The 24,134-nt window shown below is 39.3% G+C and overlaps 1 protein-coding gene and 1 pseudogene across 1 annotated transcript in view; one reads left to right on the forward strand and one right to left on the reverse strand.

Annotated features, from left to right (window-relative positions):
- Positions 1 to 2,681: 2,681 nt before the first annotated feature.
- LOC128067261 (zinc finger protein 271-like) lies at positions 2,682 to 22,406 on the reverse strand (annotated as a pseudogene).
- The window catches only part of ZSCAN30 (zinc finger and SCAN domain containing 30), a 41,257-nt gene continuing 23,465 nt past the window's right edge, over positions 6,343 to 24,134 (forward strand). The window contains exon 1 of the mRNA XM_052660490.1: positions 6,343 to 6,547. The gene's annotated coding sequence lies outside the window, so the exon portion shown is untranslated. The remainder of the gene's footprint in view (positions 6,548 to 24,134) is intronic.

A 24,134-nucleotide genomic window follows, 5' to 3' on the forward strand; every position in this document is an offset into this window, starting at 1 on the left:
TTTCCAGTCCTGTGGCCACTGCTGAGTTTTCCAAATTTGCTTGCATATTGAATTCAGCACTTTCACAGTATCATCTTTCAGGATTTGAAACAGCTCAACTGGAATTCCATCACTTCCACTAGCTTTGTTCGTAATGATGCTTCCTAAGGCCCACTTGACTTCACATTCCAGGATGTCTGGCTCTAGGTAAGTGATCACACCATTATGATTATTTGGGTCATGAAGATCTCTTTTGTATAGTTCTTCTGTGTTTTCTCGCCATCTCTTCTTAATATCTTCTGCTTCTGTTAGGTCCATACCATTTCTATCCTTTATCGAGCCCATCTTTGCATGAAATGTTCCTTTGGTATCTCTAATTCTCTTGAAGAGATCTCTAGTCTTTCCCATTCTACTGTTTTCCTCTATTTCTTTGCACTGATCACTGAGGAAGGCTTTCTTATCTTTCCTTGCTATTCTTTGGAACTCTGCATTGAAATAGGCATATCTTTCCTTTTCTCCTTTACCTGCAAAGTAAGTTGTCTGCAACTTACTCCTAAACAATCCAGGAAAAAAAATTTAAAAATATATATAGATATATCTGGGTAGATAGAGTAGGTAGGTAGATAATGATAAAACAAATGTGATAAAATGATATTTGGGGAATCTGGGGGAAGCACATATAGGAATTCTTTGTACACTTCTTGCAACTTTTCTGTAAGTTTGAAATCTCAAAATGCAAATTTAGAAAAAACAGTAGCCCTGAAAGAGAGAGAGCAAATTACTAAAAGGAAGTCAGGTAAGGTGCTATTATTGAGAAATTTGGGGGCAGGGAGAGAGAGGAGGAATATTGAGAAAGCAATTATAAATATCCCTTATAGCCGTATTTAAAATGAAGATGTTAGAGCTATGTTTATGATAAAGGAATATTTCTGGTACAACAATGGAAAATTTTTCATTTGCCACTGTCAATATGATTTTTAGAACAAAGTACACATATATGTAGTATGGCACTCATCAAAATACTCGGTCTACTCTTCTCATCAGGTGGCCAAAAGTATTGGAGTTTCAGCTTCAGTATCAATCCTTCCAGTGAATATTCAGGGTTGAGTTCCTTAGGGTTGACTGGTTGATCTCCTTGCAGTCCAAGGGACTCTCAAGAGTCTTCTCCAATACCACAGTTCGAAAGTATCAATTCTTTGGTTCTCAGCCTTCTTTATGGTCCAACTCACATCTGTACATGACTACTGGAAAAACCATACCTTTGACTATACAGACCTTTGTCAGCAAAGTGATGTCTCTACTTTTTACTATGCTGTCTAGGCTTGTCATAGCTTTTCTTCCAAGAAGCAAGTGTCTTTTAATTTCATGGCTACGATCACCATCCTCAGTGATTTTGGAGCCCAAGAAAGTGTCACTGGTTCCACTTTTTCCCCTTCTATTTGCCATGAAGTGATGGGACCAGAGCCATGATCTTAGTTTTTTGAATGTTGAGTTATAAGCCAGCTTTTTCACTCTCCTCTTTCACCTCATCAAGAGGTTCTTTAGTTCCTCTTTGTTCTCTGCCATTAGAGTGGTATTATGTGCATATTTGAGGTTGTTGATTTCTCCCAGCAATCTTGATTCTAGCTTGTAATTCATTCAGCCTGGTATTAGTGTAAGTGATAAATGATATTGTATAGATTCAATCTGCCTGCCAGAGAAATGAAATGAAATGAAAGGGCTTCCCTGGTAGCTCAGAGGTTAAAGCATCCATCTGCAATGTGGGAGACCTGGGTTTGATCCCTGGGTTGGGAAGATTCCCTGAAGAAGGAAATGGCAACCCACTCCAGTATTCTTGCCTGGAGAATCCCATGGACAGAGGAGCCTGGTGGACTATAGTCTGTGGGATTGCAAAGAGTCGGACATGACTGAGCGACTTCATTTCTTCATTCAGCCTGGTATTAGTGTAAGTGATAAATGATATTGTATAGATTCAGTCTACCTGCCAGAGAACTGGATCCCAATTCTTTGAAAGATTGCTTTTAATGTGCCTTGGAGGCTCAGCTGCAGCTCCTTGACAGCTGGAATGATCAAAGGCCTGAAGGGTGTTCCAGCAAGATGTGGAGAGATGGGTGTGTCAACATTCTTGGGAAAGCTGGCCTCTTGTTCTAATTTCAGAAAGGAAATCTTCCTCTGTAAGGAACATAATCCACAGCTTCCATAAAGTTAGTTGGGTAATGTATGGTCTATTACCTTAAAAAGATTGTGTGAGATTGTTTTTTTTTTTTTCATTTACTGTCTGGAAGTATTCCCTGCTGAGATGTCTGGCTTAGAATATTCTTTATAGGAAAATTTTAAATTACAGATAATGTCCTTAATAGAGATAGAGCTATTCAAATTTTATATTGTTAATTTTAGATTAATTTTATTTTCAGGTAAAATTATTAATCATATCCTTCATATTAGCCCTGTAATGGCTGTAGATCTGTGCTGACGGCCACTTTTGCATTCCTCACATTGACATATGGGACTTTTCTCTCTTTCTTGATAAGTTTTGCTGGGAGAATATCAGATCTATTCTTTTCCCAAAAATGAGCCTTTGGCTTTATTTTCTTTTTAAAGTGTTTGCTTTCGAGTTCATTAATTCATGTTCTACTATTTCCTTCCTTCTTTTTTTTTTTAAAAAAACTTTATTTTCCCTCAACTTAATTTCCATGTTCTATTTAAAGTCTATGAGAGAGTGGTTTAAAACCACTCAGTGGTCTTCCCTCCTCATTCCTGAGCAGTGGGAGCTGTGTACTCCAGTCTTCAGGAGGGATTGCTGAGTAGGCACCCATGGCACCTGTACGCTGCAGACCAATCTGGGATCTCAGGTTGAGCAGCAGTAAACTCAGCAGCTAGAGCTGTCCATTCACACTGAAATGCCTCTTTGGTCACAGCCTTTTCAGCAGCAGCCTGCTCCTCCTCTTCAATCTCTTCTGGGTCTGTGTGGACGCTGAGATCAGGTGTGACCTCCTGTGGGTGTTCATGAGAGATGGTGCCATGCATGTGTACAACTTCCTAGGCCAGCACCCGTCACAGACCCACTGAGTGAGCTCCCTTGTTGTTGGAGGAAATGGCAATGCCCACAGAGTGCAGAGTTGAGTCTGAATTACACAGAGCAGTGGTAGGCAGGTTAACATAAGAGGCCTCTGTGAGGCTAGTGCGTGGCCCTAGGATCAGCAACCACTGGAAGTCCCCACTCCCAGAAGACTGCCTGGATCTGGTGAGTGAAATCTCCAGGACTGACACAGTCAGCAACAGGAATGGCCTTGGGGCAGCAGCAAACTTCAGCACAGCTTGGTGGCCAGTATATCTGGAGGACAGGACACGGACATTAGCCGAGTTTTCAGTGGGATCAACGGCATGGCACAAGCTGCCAGAACTTTCTCCCAGATTCTCTTCAGATTTATGAGGTAGACACCATCACTTTTTCCTTCTGTAGATTCACTGTTCCATTTGGAAGTCAACCTAAGTGCCTCCTAAATGGGTTCCTTATGTAAGGATTTTTCTTTTTAAAATAGTTTAATTTTTATTTGGCTGCACCAGATCTTTGTTGCGGTGGCATGCAGGATCTTTAGTTGTGGCATGTGGGATCTAGTCCCCTGACTAGGGTTTGAACCCAGGCCCCCAGCATTGGGAGCATGGTATCTTAGCCACTGCGCCACCAGGGAATTCCCTATGTAAGGAATTTGAGGACCTCTTCTTCTTTCTTTTGCAGGACATAAAGGGCTCTGGATATTGTCAGTATTTTTCTTTAAATTATGATGAGAAACCAGAACAACCCATATGAATCTCTATTTTCCTTTGGGGCTTCCCAGGTGGCTCAGTGGTAAAGAATTCACCTGCAAAGCAGGAGATGCAGGTTCAACCCTGGGTTGGGAAGATCCCCTGGAGAAGGAAACAGCAACCTGCTCCAGTATTCTTGCCTGGGAAATCCCATGGACAGAGGAGCCAGGTGGGCTACAATCTATGGGGTCACAAAGAGTGACTAAACAGCAATAGCTACTTTCTTTAGATTTACTTGATATTCTTTTTCTAACTTCTGGTGATAGAGATTCAAACCACTAAATTTTAGCCTTTCCCTCTCCCCCTAAAACATGCACTGAATGCTATACATTTCTTTAATCAGGACTTTAGTTGTATCTTACTTTATTTCTGTGGATAAAGTTGTATTTCACTTAATCCAGATAAAAATACATTCTAATTTCCATTGTGTTTCTTTTACCCATGGGTAATTTGAATTGTTTTTCTTAATTTTCAAAGATTTGGGAATTTTAAAAATGTTTATGCTGTTGATTTCTAGCTAGTTTTATTGTTTTATGAAAACATATGCTAAGTATATGCTAATAAGTAGTCACTAACCAGATGTAACTGTATAAATTAATTAAAATAAATACAATACAGTTCATTAGTCACATAATTTAAGTGCTCAGTAGCCACATGTGGCTAGTGACTACTGTATTGATTCTGGTGTCTATTGTATTGAACAATACAGATGGAACACAGAAAATTCTGTTGCACAGCCCGACTCTAAATGATTTCGATCTGACCAAATTTGTTGAGGCTTGCTTCACAAACCAGCATATGCTCAGTTTTGGAAAATGTTCTCGGTGCACCTAAAAAGAATCAAGTTTCCTGCCATTACTGGTTGCACTGTTATCTATATGTCCATTAGGTGATTTTATTAATCATATTGTCCAAATATACTATATTCTTGGACATTTTTTCCTGCTTGTTCTCTTTTACTAAGAGATTTGTGTAAGTCACCTACTAAAATTGTAGATTTACCTTTCGCATTTTAGTTTTGTCAATTTTAGCTTTATATACTGTGAAGCAAAATTGTTAGGTGTATACACATTTAGTATATTTCTGTTTTCTTGGTAAACTGACTCATCAACAGTCTTCCGGGAGTGGAGACTTACGGTGGTTACTGATCCTAGGGATGCCCACCAGCCTCTCACAGAGGCCTCTGTTCATTTTATCTCTAGTAAGACATTTGCTTTACAGTCTACTTCTTGTCTAATACTGGTATAGCTATTAGCACCTTCTTTTGGTTAATGTTTGAATGAAGTATCTTTTTCCGTACTTGTATCAATATTTCAAATTTCCTGGATTTTGATAGTTGTGCTTGTGTGTGTGCTAAGTTACTCCAGTTGTGTCTAACTCTTTGCAACCCCATGAACTACAGCCCTCCAGGCTCTGTCTATGGGATTTCCCAGGCAAGAATACTGCAGTGGGATGCCATGCCCTCCTCCAGGGGATCTTCCCAACCCAGGGATCAAACCCTGCAGCGTTTATCTCCTGCATTGATAGGTAGGTTCTTTACCCACTGAGCCCCTTGGGATCCCCTTGATAGTTGTATCTCAAGTAATATGATTAAAAACAATTCTAGTCAAGAATGTTTGTCTTGTGTCCACTTGCATGTAACATGGGCTTCCCAGGTGATGCTAGAGGTAAAGAAACCAATTGCCAATACAAGAGATGTAAGAGACATGGGTTCAATCCCTGGGTTAGGAAGGTCCCATTACTGGTGTATTTGGGCTTACATATCATGCTCCCATTTGTTTTCTATCTATATTCTTTTTCTCTTGCTGCCTTCTGTGGGATTAATCAATAGTTTTTATTACTCCATTTTACTTTTTGTTAAATTCTTAGTTATATTCCTCTTTTACTCTAGAGATCACAACACGCATCCTTATTTATTGGAACCTAATATAAATTAGTACTTCTACCATTTTCCTGAGAATGTACTTAGATCCTGACTTTAGGCATTCTTACCTTTTCTTATAGTCAATATTTGTTTAGATTTACCTTCAGATTTATACTTTCCATGGCTCTTCATTTTTCCTTAAGTGTTCTTCTCTTGTGCCTGAAGAGCTTCTTTTAGTATTTTTTGAGTCTGTGAGCAACGAATTCTCTCCTTTTTATTTGTCTGGAAATATCTTTACGTCGTCTTTACTTTTGAAAATTACACTTCCAAGATATCTCACTATCTTCCGGCTTTATGTTGAGAAGTTAAGCCTCAGTCTAGTCGTTGCTTCCTTGAATATAACGGCTTCCCCCCTTCTTAAGATTTTCTCTTTTCTTTGGTACTGTTAGGTATGATGATATCCCCAGCTATACTTTCTTTGCAGTTTTTGGTGTCTGCGGTGCTCCTTTAATGTATGACTTGATTATTCATGAGCATTGGAAAATTCTTGACCAGTCTTTAAATACAGCCTTTGTACCATCATCTCTTATTTCATTGAGATTCAAATTTTGTGTGTTAGGACTTTTTGATGACTTAGTAGCTAGCTCAGTTCAGTCGCTCAGTCATGTCTCTTTGTGACCCCACAGCTTAGTAGCTAAGTTGTGTCCCATTGGAAAAGACCTTGATGCTGGGAACGATTGATGGCAGGAGGAGAGGGGGTTGACAGAGGATGAGATGGCTGGATGGCATCACCAACTCAATGAACATGAGTTTGAGCAAACCCCAGGAGATACTGAAGGACACGGAAGCCTGGCGTGCTGCAGTTAGCAACTGAACAAGGCCTTTTTACCATAGCAGGTATGATTCCTATGCTCTCTTCTGTATCTCCTATAACTTTTTTTTCTTCCATGTTTCAGCCTTGGTGTTTTCTACTTATGTATCTCTCACTAACTTCCATTTCAGTGTATCCAATCTGCTGGGTACACCATGTAAATGGGATCATAAAATATCTGTCCGTGTCTGGCTTATTTCACTTAGCATGATGTCTTCAGTGTTCCTCTATGACATAGTGTCTATCAAAATTTCCTTTCTCTGTAAAGCTGAGTAATATTCTACTGTATTTATATACCACATTGTGTTTATTCAATGTCTGTCCATGGACATTCAGATTGTTTTCAGCTTTTGGCTATTGTCAGTAATGCTGCTGTGATCAGTGTACAAATATTTGAGTCCCTTCTTTCAACCATTCTGTGTCTATACCCAGAAGTGGAATTACTGGATCATATTGTAGTTCAGTGTTTACTTTTCTGAGGACCCACGATACTGCTGCCTACAGTGGCTACACCATTTTACATTCCCATCAGCGTTGTGCAAGAGTTCCAGTTTCTCACCAACAATATTATTTCCTTACTTCCTTCTATCCCTCCTTCCTTCCTTTCTTAATGGCTATCCTAATAGGTATAGAATATCTCACTGAGGTTTTGGTCTGCATTTCCCTAATGATTAGTGATATTGAGTATCTTTTTATGTGCTTTTTGACCATTTTTATAACATCTTTGGAGAAATGTCTATTCAAGCCACTTGACCAATTAAAAAATCTGGTTAATTATTGTTGAGTTGTAGGGGTTCTTTATATATTCTGAATATTAATCCCTTATCTGTAAATCAATGGTTGTTTCATGTTGATGTTTGGTAGAAATGAATGCAATACTGTAAAGCAATTATCCTTCTATTAAAAATAAAAAAAAATTTTAAATCCATCTGTATATGATCTGCAAATATTTTCTCAAATCCTAAGGATTTCCTTTTTCATTCTTATAATAGTATCCTTTTATGCATAAGTTTTAGATTTTGATGAAATCCACTTAATTCATTTCCTCTTATGTTGTCATATCCAAGAAATCACTGACAAATCCAATTTCCTTCATGTTTTCTTCTAAGAGTTTTGTAGTTTTAGCTCTTATGTTTAGGTCTTTGATCCATTTTGAGTTAATTTTTGTACATGGTGTAAGGCAAGGGTCCAAATTCATTCTTTTGCTTGTCAATATGCAGTTTTCCCAACGTCGTTTATCAAGAAAACTGTCTTTTTACACATTGAATGGTCTTGACACCCTTGTTGAAAATCATTTGAGTATTTATGGGAGGGTTTATCTCTGGGCTCTCTATACTATTCCTTTGGTCTATGCATTTGTCTTTATGCCAGTACGACACTGTTTCTATTACTGTAGTTAAGTTTCAAAATCAGAAGTGTGGGACTTCCAACTTTGTTCTTCCTCAAGTTTGTTTTGGCTATTGAGGGCTCCTTGATATTCCATGTGAGCTTTAGGATGGATTTTTCTGGGTCTGAAAAAAATGTTAGGGTTTTGATAGGGATTTCACTGAATCTGTAGATTTCTTCGGGTAGTATTTACTACTCTCTATTACTTAATGTATTTAACACCATGGAATGTCTTCATTTGTTGGTGTCTAATTTCTTTCAGAACATTTTGTAGCTTTTAGTGTATAAGTTTTTTGTTTCCTTGGTTAATTTTTTAATGTACCTAATACCATGGGATGGCTCTTCATTTATTGATGTCTACTTTCTTTCATATGTTTTGTAGATTTTAGCATGTCTTTTGTTTCCTTGGTTAAGTGTATTCTTAAGTATTTTATTCTTTTTGATGCCACTGTAAATGGAATTGCTTTTTTTCAGGTTGTTTATTGTTAGTGTATAAAAACACAACTGATTTTTGTATGTTGATTTTGTACCCTACAACTGTGCTAAATTGATTTGAGTTCTAACAAGTTGTGTGCGTGAGACTTTTAAGGATTTTCTGTAATAAGATCATGGTATCTACAGAGAGATATCATTTTAATCCCTCCTTTATTTTTCTTGCTAGTTGCTGTGGCTAGGAGTTCCAGTGCTATATTAACATGGCAAAAGCAGGCATTCTTACTCCTCTCAGAGGAAACGTTTTCAGGGTTTCACCACTGAGTACATGTTAACTATGAGTTTTATATGTATGGCCTTTATTATTATCCAGGTATTATTCCGAGATTGTTGAGTGTGTGGGTTAAGTCATGAAAAGGTGTTAAATTTTGTCAAAGAAATTTTTTTTTGCATTGAGATGATCATGTGGTTTTTACTCTTTACTCTCATAATATGATGCATTACATTGGTTGATCTTCATATGTTGAACCATCCTTGCATGTCAGAAATAAATTCCACTTGGTCTTGGTGTATAACCCTGTTAATGTGCTATTGAATTCTGTTTGGTAATATTCTGTTGAGGGTTTTTGCATCAATATTTATAGGAGATATTGATCTGTAGTTTTCTTGTAGTATCTTTGTCTGGCTTTGATATCAGGTTGATTCTGACCTCATAAAATGAGCTTGAAAACATTCCCTCCTGTTTTTTTAAGGAGTTTGAGATGGATTGGTGTTTCTTTAAATGTTTGGTAGAATTCAACAGTGGAACCATCTGGTTCTAGGCTTCTCTATGTCGGGAATTTCCTTACTAGCTATGGTTATATTCAGATTTCCTATTTCTGATGATTCAATTGGTGATTCAGACTGTGATAGTAGATATCTGAATCTTCCAGGGTCCTCTGGTTAGATTTCTTGGCCTTTTGTCTCGCCAGCTTGAGAATCAGCAAATGCCAGGGGAATCAACTGGCATAAAATAGCAGGCCTAACTCTGTTTTCCTTCCTTTTTTACTTTATATACTTCACTACTGTTTAAATTTTTACAAGTAGTATTATTTTTGTAACTCAGAAATGACCTAGTGAGCAAGTAGATTTAGAAAACTGGGGGAGAATGAGGGATGTAGGTTGGCTACCAGTTATTTTATCTGGATGGCAAGGTGTTTAGTAAGGAATTTAGGAGGATGATATCATGTGTGTCAAGTTTATGAATTTTAAGTTTACCTGTAGAACACTAGATAGTAAATGTGTAGTAAGCAGCTGGTTCTTAGTGTTTATCCTCAGGAAAAATAGCTAACCGTCAGATATAAATTTTATCATTGTGTTTTTCTTAACTTTTAAAACTCCCCCCAAACTTCCCCTCCTACTCACTTCTCACTTCACCCCTACTCATTCTCAACCTATCATCATGTCTATGCCATTTAGCTCCTCTACTTCTGGACCTCGTGGTTGTATTTCTAGACTTCCAAAATGGTTTTCCTTTCTGCTCTTCCTTTTTAGACTTTTCTGAACGCAAGATGACGATCATGCCATTCCCTGCTTCATAGATCTTTATAGCTTTTCACTACCTTGAGAGCAATATGCAGAAATATGAAATCTATTCCAACCATACCCACTTTTGTTTTACAGATGACACCAAACTCCAGAAAGTTGAAGTGTCTGCTTATTTAGCATCACACTTGACCGTCTTTTCTCCTACTTCATTTTAATTTCCACTTTATTCTTACTCTTTTAAGTACATGTTTCAGTCATTATTTTCTTAAACACTTAAGCACAAGAGCATCATTCTTTCTTCAGTAGCACTCACTGCAGTGTCTGACACTGAATATTTATTGAATTAGTGACTAAGCACCATACTCTACATCATTTTTTTGTATTTTCTCACTTCTGTGCCTTTCTTGACTATTCCCTCCCAGCCCATATGCCTCTACTCCCATCCTTCAAAACTCAAATCTTGGGAACTCCACAAAGCTTTTCCTTTTTTTCCAATCACAATTGAACCCTCCCTCCTGTGAGCTCTTATAAGCGTCTTGTCTACCTTAATGATTCTATTGAGCCATGTTTTCTACATATGTCAGCCTTTATCACCATACAATTCATGACTTCTGGGGACAGTGTATTCTTTGTGTATACTAGAAAACCTAAAAAAAAAAATGTCTTGCACATAATAATTTAACAATGTGTATTAAAATATTAATTGGATAATTATGGGGGATAGTCAAAGTAAATAACAGTAGCAGAATTTTAACAAATGGCTAATACCAGAAAGACAGCTTTTCTTACTTTTAAAAAACTATTTTTCAGTTGAAAATATCAAGTATACATAGCCTATTATCAGTATGTATGTCAGAAATCAACAAACAAAACAAAGTCTGATGAATGTTGCCATTAAAAAAAGATCAACAGATCTTTTTACTTGCAGACAGAATATGCTATATGAATTAGTCATGAAGGTTATTACTTTAGCCAACATTTTGCTCAATCTATAGATGACAGGATAAACACAGTAGTAATCTTCATACTTTAACATATGGAATTTAAAACAATTATTTCATATATTCAGAAGCTGCCATTAAATGATAGTGTTGAAATAATTTCAAACCTCTACAGTTTATGGATGGGCTGAATTAAGAGGAAAACAAATTCACGTTTGCTGTGAACATCACAGAAACTTGAAAACTTGTGCTCACTAGGAAGAACAAAACTTAGCCACGAAAAAAAAAATCTTTCAGAAAATGGGGCACTAGAGTTTTGTAGTTAAGTTTAATATTAGAATAGCATAGCATGTTCACACGCAGGGAATTTAATAGCTAGAATTAGCCTAAAGTAGAACTCTCCAGCTGTCAGGAGATAAGTGGTATGCCAATTAGCAGAGTGAATGACAAGATAAGGGAAGGGTTTAAGTTTTCCCTACATTCTCTAAAATAACTTCTCTGCCACTGGTGATCTGGGCTCACTAAAGGTGTGAGATTATAACACTAATTAAAACATTTCTTTTTGAGCTCTGATTACACATGCCACCACACTGATTTTTACAATATCTGGTAACATTCTGCATTATTACTGTGAGACATTTCTTATAATGATAAAAACTTTCCTCTTATGGATTGTATTTGATTCAAAGACTAGAGCTTTTCTTACATTACAGCAGACAGAAATTTTTTTCCATTGTTGCTGACATTCAGTAAATTTTTTTCACATTAAAGATTTTCCCTCTACCCACAGGATTTGTTCTCAGAATTTTTTAGTAATGTCTGAGCTCTGAGTTAAACTTTTCATTACAAAAATTGAATGTTTTCTCTCTAGTGTGTGTGTTTTTTTAATGTAGCATGAGAGCTGAACATTGATTAAAACCTTTTTCATAATCAATAGCATTCCTAAGATTTTTTTCTGGCAGAGCATCTCTACGACTGAATAAAGTTGGGGTATACACTAAAGGTTTTCCCACATTCAAAGCGTCTTCCCCAGCATGAATTTTCTCATGATGATTAAGATCAGCGAGCTGGCTAAAACTTCTACTGCATTGAACGCACCTGTGTGGTTTCTCTCTCATGTGGATTCTCTGGTGTTCAGTAAGATCAGTGCATGTGCTGAAGGCTTTTCTACACACATCACATTTATATGGATTTTCACTCGTGTGGACTCTTTGATGGTTAATGAGATCTGAGCGCCGACTAAAGCCTTTGCCACATTGATCACATGGGTATGGTTTCTCCCCAGTATGGATCCTCTGATGTAGGACAAGAGCTGAACACTGACTGAAAGCCTTCCCACACTCATTACATTTATATGGTTTTTCCCCAGTGTGGATCCTCTGGTGCTTGATAAGGTCTGAGTTCTGACTGAAACTTTTGCTGCACTGTGTGCATGGATATGGTTTTTCTCCAGTGTGAATTCTCTGATGAAGAATAAGGTCAGAACTCTGACTGAAAGCTTTCTCACAACAATCACAATGATAGGGTTTTTCTCCAGAGTGTACTCTCTGATGTTTAGTGAGGTCTGAGCTTTGACTAAAACTTTTATTGCACTGATTACATGTGTACGGTTTCTCTCCAGTGTGTATTCTTTGATGTTTCACAAGGTCTGAACGACGACTAAAACTTTTAGTACAATCACTACATGGATAGGGTTTCTCTCCAGTGTGGATTCTCTGATGCAAAATAAGGTTTGAGCTTTGACTAAAGGTTTTCCCACACTCATCACACTCATAGGGTTTCTCACCTGTATGAATTCTGTAATGTTTAATAAGGTCCGATCTTCGACTAAACATTTTACTGCACTGGTTACATGGGTAAGGCTTCTCTCCAGTGTGAATTCGTTGATGATTAATAAGATCTGAAAGTCTACTGAAGGTTTTGCTACACTGATTACATGGATAGGGTTTCTCTCCAGTGTGAATTCTCTGATGCAGAATAAGAACTGAGCTCTGATTAAAAGCTTTTCCACATTCATTACATTTATAGGGTTTCTCTCCAGTGTGGATCCTTCGATGTTTAATAAGGTCTGAGTTCTGACTGAAACTTTTGTTACACTGATTACATGGATATGGTTTCTCTCCAGTGTGGATTCTCTGATGTAGAATAAGATCTGAGCTCTGACTGAAGGCTTTTCCACACACATCGCATTTATATGGTTTCTCACCAGTGTGGATTCTTTGATGTTTTATAACATCAGAACTCTGACTAAAATGTTTGTTACACTGGTTACATGTATAAGGCTTCTCTCCAGTATGGATTCTCTGATGTTTAACCAGGTCTGAGCGCTGGCTAAAACTTTTACTACAATGACTACATTGATAGGGTTTTTCTCCTGTATGGATTCTCTGATGTATAATAAGATCAGAGCTCTGACTGAAGGCTTTCCCACATTCATCACATTTGTAAGGTTTTTCACCAGTGTGGACTCTTTGATGTTTAATAAGGTCTGAGCTCCGACTGAAACTTTTAATGCACCAATTACAAGGATAGGGTTTCTCTCCAGTATGAATTCTCTGATGCAGAACCAGGGCTGAGCTCACATTAAAGGCCTTTCCACACTGATCACATCCATAGGGTTTCTCCCAGTGGGTTCTTCGATGCCTAATAAGGCCTGTACTACAAGCAAAGCTTTGCCCACATTCATCACAGTTGTGCTGTCTTCTTTTAAAGAGGTTCTGATCCTTTTCATTGAATTTATCCCCAAGTCCAGAGAATTCTTTGCATTCAGAATCCTGGAGAACATCGTTTCTAGGGTTGCCAGACTCTTCAGTCAATGGTTCAATTTTTGCTGTAATTTCCTCCTTGGAAGCCATCTCTCCAACACTGGCCTTAGTCACACCATCTAAAACAATAAACAAAATATAGATGGAACATGTTCTCCATACTGTAAGAAACTTTAAGGTGAAAAAGATTAGTATTTTCCTATGAAATGTCACAGTGTAGGAGTACTCCAAAACACTGAAAATTAATAAATAATGAATAACTGTTTATTAAAGTGGCTTCTCAGATATGTTCTGTATGTTTGTCACAAGAAGAGATCTGTGAATACTGAAATCTAATTACAGTAATTAGCAAAGTTTGACTATTTGGAGCTAATACATAAGCAACTTACTGATATATGTAAAGTAGGCAGTATGAATGAAAACTTCAGTGAGGGAGTTGGAAGGAGGTAAAAGGGAAAAAGAGGAGGAGGCAGTGGCAGCCGTCACTGTGAGTGTATACCAACCAGGCTGGTCATGTGCTGTCCAGGGGAAACAAAGAAGCCCAGGAAAGAAGCCTGAATTTTTAAAAATAGGTCTATGTAGTCCTCTACCTCTTTTGTCTTGATTATTAGAAGAAAGTGACCAAGAAAACATGATCCTTTTGAGAATAGCTATATTCAATGACCAAACTTCCTTACTAAGGTGTGTAAACCAGAAAAAGTTTAGGGAGTAGGATCAGAAATCGCTTTGAGTTGCTTTTTTTAGGAAGTTATTCCTATGCTCAACAATACCAGATGTCTGTAATGGTAGACAACATGAGAGCTCCACCCAAATTCTTGAGACTATCAGCTCATTCTTAAGAGGTGTTTACTATAAAAGGTACATCACTGTCAGACTGCAAATGGTCTGTAGAGCTAAAAACATGACAGAGGTTAATTTCAAGGGCTAAAATCCAAAATCCCAAGCCTCCAAGTGGAGGTTTATCCTCTTTGCCACAGGCAAGTGAAAGTGAAGTCATTCAGTCGTGTCCAACTCTTTGCGACCCCATGGACTGTAACCTACCAGGCTCCTCCGTCCATGGGATTCTCCAGGCAAGAATACTGGAGTGGGTTGCCATTTCCTTCAGGCAAAAGGTACTAGAAAAAGTGAGGTACTGGGGTAAATCTAAATGGGCATGATGTCTCATGGAGTTTACAATATATATGTAGAATTAAAATATATGGAAAAAATAGCATGAGAGGAGGAAGGTAAATGGAACCAAAATATTACAAGGTCTTTGGATTATCCTAGAAATAGTAAACTAAGATAAACTGTAATAAATTAAATACATATATTGTGATTTCTAAGGCAGCCTTTTTCAAACATGGTTCCACAAGAAAATATTATGAGTGACTATTTTCTTAATTCTCCCAAAGACGGTAGAGAGCTAGTACATCAATAGATGTATAGGAGAAACATTAATATGTTACAGTGAATGCTTTAGAGCATTTTCTCTTAATCTTCTCACAGAATCACACTTGAGAAAGCCTATGAGGTGAAAGCTATAAGGTGACAGGTAAGTAACAATACAAGGATGTATAAACAATAAGCTGATAGAGAAAAAACGGAAAAACAAAAAAACCTGGTAACGTAAATAACAGGCACATGAAGAGAAAAAAAGAAAAACAAAAAAGAAACAAAAGATGGGATAAAATAAAAACAAAAAAATAAGATGGTACATTTAAATCCTAACATCAGCTATGCTATATGTAAATTAACTACTTTAATAAAAGGCAAAGAAAAACTAATAGCTAACGTCATACTTAATGGTTAAACATTACATGGTTTTCTCCTGGGAAGAAGGGAAGAAAACAAGAACATGTTACCACTTTATTCGATACTGTATAACTTCTATTCACTATTCATAGACAATGCAATAAAACATGAAAAATAAATGAGATATACAAAAAAGAAGTCAAACTGTATTACAGATTATGCAATCACATATACAGAAAATCCTAAAGTGTCTTTAAAAAGTTACTAGAACTTGTAATGGGTTTTATTGCAATACACAAAACCTGACTGCATTTCTGTATACTAGCAATGAACAACTAGAACCTATAATTAAAAAGATTTTCTCAGTTGCACTAAAAACTGAAATACTTAGAAGCAAATTCAACAAGGTATGTGCAATATCTGCATAATGAAAACTACAAAACACCCCTAAGAGAAATTAAAGACTTAGAAATATATACCATCATCTACAGACAGGAAGATTTTATATTAAGAAGATAAATTCTTCCCAAAGTGATCTGTGGATTCAATGAAACCTCAATCAAATTCTTAGCAGGCCTTTTTGTAGAAACTGACAAACTGATTCTAAACTCTGTGTAGAAAGTCAGAGAAAGGTCTAAACAATTTTGAAAAAGAACAAAACTGGACAGCTTATACTACTCGATTTCAAGCTTTATTACAAAGCTATAGTAATCGAGGCAGTGAGATACTGGCAAGGATAGACATATCCATTAACTGAATAGAACAGAGTCTATAAACAGATCTAAATATGTATGTACAAATGACATTTAACAAAGTTGCCAAGATAATTCAATGGTGAAAAAGTAGTTTCTTTTCAAAAACAAGTGTTACAAGTGGATATCATAATAACAAAAATTAACTCTGACTCTGTTCTTTACCTATTGAGCCACCAGGGAAGCCCCTCCTTATATTATACACAAAAATTAACTAGAGAGGCTTCCCTGGTGGCTCAGTGGTAAAGAATCTGCCTGCCAATGCAGGAGACACAGGTTCAATCCCTGAGCCAGGAAGATCCCACATGCCTCAGAGCAACTAAGCCTGTGCACCACAACTACTGAAACCCGTATGCCTACAGCCCATGCTCCACCAACAAGAGAAGCCATGGGAATGAGAAGCCCATGCAACGTAACTAGAGAGTAGCTCCCACTCACTCTAACTAGAGAAAAGGCTGTGCAGCAACGAAAACCCAGCACAGCCAAAAATAAATAAATAAAATTATTTTAAAAATTAACTAGAAATGTAATGTAAACCTAAAGCTGTAAGACTTCTAGAAGCAAAGTAAAGCATATATGACCAAAATTAATACATACAACTGAGAAAATACATTTGTATTGTTTATGCCACCCACTCTATGGTTCTGGTATGGCATCCCTAGCAGCAAAGACAGCATGTTTTTGAACTTTATACATTTATGGAATCATACCACATATATTCTATGACTGTTTTTATGCTCAACATCATGTTTGGAAGATTCACCCACAGTGCATTCATGTTCACCACTATAATGTGACATATACCACAAGTGATCTATCCATTCTTCTTCAATGGATAAGAACATTTTTCTATTTCAAACAATGCTGATATGAATATGCTAGTGTGTCTATCTTGGTATACATACACAAGTGTTTCTCTTGGTTATATAAATTTAGGGTCAGAACTGTTGGGTCTTCAACTAGATTTTTCCAAAGTGGTTAAGCCACTTCACACTTCGCTCAGGTATGTATAGTTCACATAGTGCTATGTTCTAAGCAACATCAAGTCTAGTCTTTTTTAAACTCACTGCAATCAGGCTTTTATCTCTGTAACTCCACCAAAACCATACTTATTAAAGCCCCTAATATGCTCTATCTTAAGAAATCCAATGGTCAATTTTCAGTCTTATTCTTGACTTGACATAGTTGATTATTCTCTTAAATCATTTACTTTCTTTATGCTAACTTACTTTTCTCCTATTCTCCATATAATGGTTAGTGATCTTTACATGTTATCTTGTGCAAAGAGTTCCATTGGTTTCCCGTTTCACTGGAAATAACTTATGATCTGGTCCCTTTTTTTCTCTCTGCCCTCATTTCATTCTATACCACCCCTATCACCTGTCTACCCCAGGCTTGCTCTGTTCCTGCTATATTTATGGGGCTCTGACTTTTGCTATTCCTTCTTCCTGGAAGACCTTTCTCTGTCACATGGCTTATTCTCTCACTTTGGTTATACCTCTAATCAATTCTTACCACCTCAGAGAGGCATAATGCTTGGTGGGCCTGCATTTTCTAGGGAACAGATACCATAGTAAATGAGCTGAAATAACCAATCTAAGTAATTTGTTAAGGTTGCTACTTTTGAGAGAGACTCAGTACTCTTGCCTGGAGAATTCCATGGAGAGAGAAGCCTGGTGGGTTACAGTGCATGGGGTCACAGAGTCAGACATGACTGAGTAACTAACAGTAGAATAAAAAAAGGTTCTACATAAGGACCATGTTGCAATGCAAGCTGTCCTGTCACATGACCTCATTAACCAGGATAACCAACGGTACTGGAAGTGTCAGGAGCAGTTATGGTTGCTGTATGGAGACTCTTGAAAGCCTCTGTAAGAGAACCACAGTGAAGGGACTTCCCTGGTGGTCTAGTGACTGAGACTCCATGCTCCCAATACAGGGAGTCTGGGTTCGATCCCTGGTCAGGGAACTAGATCCCACATGCTGCAACTAAGAGCTGGCATGCCACAACTAAAGAGCCCACATGTTACAACTAAGACCTGGCACAGCCAAATAAATAAAAATAAATATTAAAAAAAAGAACCATAGTGGAATAAGGCCATACTCCCTTCTACCAACAATTTTCTAAGTGAAAAGCAGATCTTGGCTTGCTCTTGAGCACTATTAGAGACTTAATGCTTGACCACAGGGTACCAAATAACTATTATAAAGTGACCACTGTGTACTAGTTGGTATTTGATCCATCAATTCATAGAACTGAACATATAAACCAGTATTCCATTATAAAAGCAAATCTGAAAGTAAATTCCATGTGCAAGTGACTCAGATTCCCATTCCTGTTCCTATTTCTCCACTACCACGCCCCCTCAACCTATACTCACGGTCCCATGGGAGTTCCCTATGACCAGTTAACAGAAGAGGAAAATGCACAGATGGGTCTGCCCAGTGTATGGGCACCAGCTTATACCTCTACTCAGGGGTTGCCTCAAACACGCTGGAAAAGGCAAATCCTTCCAGTGGGCAGAATTTCAGGTATATACCTGGTTGTCTACTTTCCATGTCTACTTAGGCAACATAGCCTAAGATACATGTATTGACGATTCGCAGGTAGTAACTAATGGGTTATCTGATTACTCATTGTAATTTAGTCGCTAAGTTGTGTCCAACTCTTTGTGACCCCATGGACTGTAGCCTGCCAGGTTCCTCTGTCCATGGAATTTCCCAAGCAAGAATACTGGAGTGGGTTGCCATTTCCTTCTCTAGGGGATCTTCCCGACACAGGGATCAAACCCACATCTCCTACATTGGAAGGTAGACTCTTACTGATGAACCACCAGGGAAGCCCATCTGATTACTTAGGTACCTGGGAAGAATAAGACAGAACAAGATGAGAAATAAAGATTCTGGAAGAATATTATGAGGATGAACCAAAGCATGAACCACTAATAAGTTAGTGGCCCATGTGAATCCTACCAAAGGGCATTTTCTGTGGAGAAGCCTCTCAATCAGATGGACACAGCGATCCATATTATGATGTCAATCAGTCTTTTTACCAGTGCAGTGTTTGCCCAATGGATTCATGCACAAAGTGGTCACGGCAGCACAGATGGAGGCTATATAAGGGCTCAACAATACGGACCTCCACTTATGAAGATTGATATGCCTAGAATAATTTCTATGTGCCCAAGAGGCCAACTGCTAAGGCCCTAATAAGGTACCATTCTCTAGATAGAAACTAGGTAGCCACTTGGGGACATATTCAATATACCCTTTTATTATGGAGAGGGCAACCATTTGTTTTCAAAGGACTATATACACAGTCCAGATAAAAATTTACATTGACTTAAGAGAATGCTATATTTCTTATCACAGTATTCTATATAGTATTACCGCCAAAGGAGTCATTTTACAGAGAAGGAAGTTCAGCAGTGAGCTCATACACATATAACTCATGGGCCTTATCATATGTCCCACCATCCAGATTTAAGTGGATGATGATAATGGTGGGATGATTAAATGAAGGTTCAGTTATGGTACCAGCTGGGCAACAACACCTTGATAAGTTTGCAGTTCTGTCATATGGGATGCAATATATGCAATAAACTAGAGGATGATAAATAGCGCTATATACTCCCCATGGCCATAACACATGGATATAGGAGCCAAGGGCAGAAGAGAAAGTAGTAATGTCTCTTACTCTATACCTTATAATTCACTTACATTAGTTTTGCTTCCTATCCCTACAATCTGGGGCTTGGTGGGCTTAGGATTCTGATTTTCAAAGGAAAAATACTTCTACCGTGGGACAAAGTCATAATTTTATTAAATTTGAAGTTGAGACTATTTCCTGCGTCTGTATTTTGGGCTCCTCAAACTGCCAAACCAGCAGGCAGAGATGGGCCACTCTGCTGGCCAGAATGACTGATACCAATTACCAGTAGGGAAATGGTTGCTGCTACTGGAACTCAGAGGACTTCATGGGGGTGCCCATTAGTTCTCTCATGTCTAATAGGCCCTGTCAATGGTACACCAAAGTAACCTGAAAGATCATCTAGGAAAGGCTTATGTTATTTGACTAGATAAAGAACTCTGTGCCACTGAGATGCTGGCAGAAGATAAGGGCGATGTGGATTGGGTGACAGAAGATAGTTCTATCAGCTTAGACTTTGTGTAGACTCTTCTCCATCCCTTGTTGATTTCTATAATCCTGCCCAGCCTCTTCATGAAATCTGAATTATCCAGATTGAATGAGCTATCTGTTTCCTGCCAGAATTCCGATACATTCTCCATAACCATTATCAGTATCTGATACTATACTGTGAAAGTTAAGTAAAAGTGAAAGTCGCTCAGTCGTGTCCAACTCTTTTCGACCCCATGGACTATATGGTTCATGGAACTCTCCAGGCCAGAATACTGGAGTGGGTAGCCTTTCCCTTCTCTAGGGGATCTCCCCAACGCAGGGAACGAACCCAGGTCTCCCGCATTGCAGGTGAATTCTTTACCAGCTGAGCCACAACGGATACTACACTGTATATTTACATATTTCCTTTCCCTGCAACTAGAATATAAACTCCTTGAGGGCAAAGGCTTCTTTGATTAGTTCACAGGTAGTATCCCCCAGGGAAATACAGAATACTGACAGCTTGGTGGTGAGGTGATTATAATGGGAAAAATGGAGGAGAGGAAGGAATGCCAGGAGAATTCGGTTGCAAGAATGTACAATAAAGCCAGGAGCCTGGAACACAAAAGAATGTTTTTTCTTTTGTGAAAAAAGAGATGGTACTGCCTAATACAGGGAAGGGTATTGGCAATGAGAAATACCAACAGCACCGGAAGATACTAACATAGTAAGGTAACCCCAAACCACCCCCTCCCCAACCATTAAAAAGATACACACTGCTTCTCACCTGACAAGTGTTCTTAAGACTCTGAACTGAGTCTCCATAGACTGCAACTGGACATGACACCTCAGGGAGCAACTGAAGAATTACCATTTCCTCAGTGAGCTTTTCTTGTTCACAGAGAAGTCTGGGGCCTGGAGGCAACTGGGCACCATTGGACTTGGAAGGGAATCATTGCAGAGACTGAAGATATAATTTCTGAGACTAGACCAGCAAAAACATCCTCTGGATATAAAAGACGTTAAGGAGAAAGTAAAAGCTCATTTAACTTTCAAGTGCTTTTCTTTCAAATTTACTATGCTTCCTCCCTCATCATCCAGCAGACAGGGTTAGTTAGGGAAGTCCCTTTTGGACTTCCTTTCCATATAGGTTACCACAGAGCATTTAGAAGAGTTTGCTGAGCTATGTTCTCATCACACCTAATTTTTTATTAGTTATCTATTTTACACACAGTGTATCAACAGTGTATACCACCCGTCTTGGACGTGTAATCTCCATTCCAAGTCCAGAGGTTTTAAAAAATAATTCGGGGGTTAATGCTGCCAAACTAAGGATATAATGGGAAACATAAGGCAGGGGAGGGAATTTCAGAATTCTGTCCTAGCGGTTAGCTCTCTGTTATTCGCTGCCCTTCCTACACCCAAATGACACTACTGAGACATCACACTCACACCTCCGTCGGCTGATTCGTGCGGCTACATCCAAGCTTCTGGATTCCACTTGCTTCCAAAGTTTCTAATGCTCATTCAGTAGAACCCAAGCCCGGTCAACGACTGGCCGGGTACCCAAAGCACACCAGGCCAAGCACCGATCAGCTTGCTCCCAGCGCCCAGGAGCCGCGCCTGGGGGCCACGGAGGCAGCCTCGACTCCCTATAGACTCAAGGAACCGTACACGGTACCCTGGCGGGTACCCCAGGGTACCCAGACCGCCCGAGTTCCTCTGCCATCCGTGAGCCGACATCACCCATACCTTGATGTGTTCTCCAGGTCGCCGTCAAGCCTCCCACCCGGTAAACCCGCCATCGCGTCGTCCGCTCTAGGAATCTGGGAGGCTTGCTTAGCTCTATGGCCCGAGGCCTCGCACGCGCGCACGCGCGAGGCGGGAGCGGCGAGGTGGGGTGGGGTGGGGGCGGGGAGTTGCCGAGATTTAACCCCTGAACATCCGCGGAACTGGCCTCAGCTAGGGCCCTGTCTGCCAGTTCCTGGCGTACATGTCGGAAATCAGCTTTCGAGAGAGCTCTCTGGGGCAGGGTAGATTTTCTGACTACATAATGAGCTCTTCCTTAATTATCTCTTTCTCCTTTGTTAATGTCTCCCTACCCCCCCGCTCTCCCCCAACCCCACAGCCTGTCTGGAGTTCCCAAATCTGTCAATCAGATACGCACGGTGAGCTTCCAATCTTTCTTCCTGTCTCTCAGGTTTCCCTCCGCCCCAGAACACTGACATGCCTCTATTAAAATTGATTGCTGGGCCCCACCCCAGCTTCCGACTCAGAAGGTCTGCCGTGGGGGCGCAGGTTCTCAGGTGATCCTGGGGCCACACTTTGAGAACTGCTGCCTTAAAAATAGACAGTGCTCAGGAATTCATCCCTGACTTGCTAGAAAGCTGGAGTTGCATCTACTTTGCTGTTAAGAAAGGCCATGAGTGTCTCTTTCTAAATTGTTTGCTTGCCAACACACTCCTCGTTGTGGCTGAAGGATCAGGGTGAGAAGGACCTGACAGGGGGCGGGAGAGGGCATCAGGGTAGGAAAGGATATTGCTGTGTCCTTGGAAATATCTTGGGAAGTAAGGGCGAGGGCGGGAGGAGGGGGGGATATAGAAATAGGAAATAATAGAAGTATTGGGACCGGTGAGATATGCGAGTTAAGATGTCGGAAGAAAAGGTATAGGTTTGGGAAAATGGTGGTTGGCTGAAGTGATGCTTGAGGTAGAGGAAGAGGACTTTGTCTTTCACCCCTAGAACCTGTTCCAATTTATGAAATCTTAGGGATGTGAATGATGGCAACCCACTCCAGTGTTCTTGCCTGGAGAATCCCAGGGACAGAGGAGCCTGGTAGGAGGCCGTCTATGGGACTGCAGCGACTTAGCAGCAGCAGCAGTGATGTAAATGAGACCCTGATGAAATGTAAGGAACATTATGTAAGAACAAATGTAAGGACTCCTTGTTTGGGTCCAGCACTTCCAAATGTAAGGACTCCTTGTTTGGGTCCAGCACTTCCAAGTAGGGAGTGCAGATGCTTTAAAAAACACACACACACACACACACACACACACAGTGAGGTATAACAGGCATGCAATAATCAGCAAATATTTAAAGTATACAATTTGGTGAGTTTTGTCCTATGTATACAACCATCACCATAATGAAAATTATGAACATATTCCCAAAAGTTTCCTCCTTCCCTTGGTAATCTCTCCCTTTGTTGCCACAGCCCCCAACCACTATTCTGCTTTCTGTTATTATAGTTAGCATTTTCTAGAGTTATTTACGTGGACTCAAACAGAATGCACTCCTTTTTGCACTCAAACTTCTTTCAGTAAGCATTATTATTTTGAGATTTAGCTATATTGCTGTATCAGCAGCCCACTCCTTTTTGTTGCTGAATGATATTCCATTGGATGTACACACCACAGTTTGTTTATCCATTCACCAGTTGATAGGCATTTGGGTTATCTATAGTTTTTTTCACCATTAGGAATAAAGGTGCCATGAACATTTGCGTACAGGTCTTTGTATGGACACAATCTCTTTAAGGCATTCTAGACTTGGTATCATCAATCTCAGGACTCCAGCTTCTGGTCGTTTCCCAGTTTGAAAGCCACATCTACATTTTTAGGTGTTTGTTCAGCACCCCATTTCTAGTACCACAAACTGAGTGGCTTAACCCCACAAAAATTTTCTCTGTCACAGTCTGGAGCTTAAAACTCAAAATCAAAGGTGTTAGCAAGGGCCATGATCCTTTGAAGGCTCTAGGGAAGGACTGGTTCCACCCCCGTCTTCTAACTTCAGGTGGTTGCTGGCATTCCTTGGCCATGCCATGCAGCATTCAGGACTTTAGTCCCCTGATCAGGAATGGAAGCCATGCCCCCTGCAGTAAGTGCAGAGTCAACCAGGAGATGGCCAGGCAAGTCCCAGTCCTTGGCGTTCTCTCCCTATAGAGATTGTTGGTAGAA

This window comes from Budorcas taxicolor, chromosome 22 (genome assembly GCF_023091745.1).
Source record: "Budorcas taxicolor isolate Tak-1 chromosome 22, Takin1.1, whole genome shotgun sequence".
Classification (NCBI taxonomy): Eukaryota; Metazoa; Chordata; class Mammalia; order Artiodactyla; family Bovidae; genus Budorcas; species Budorcas taxicolor.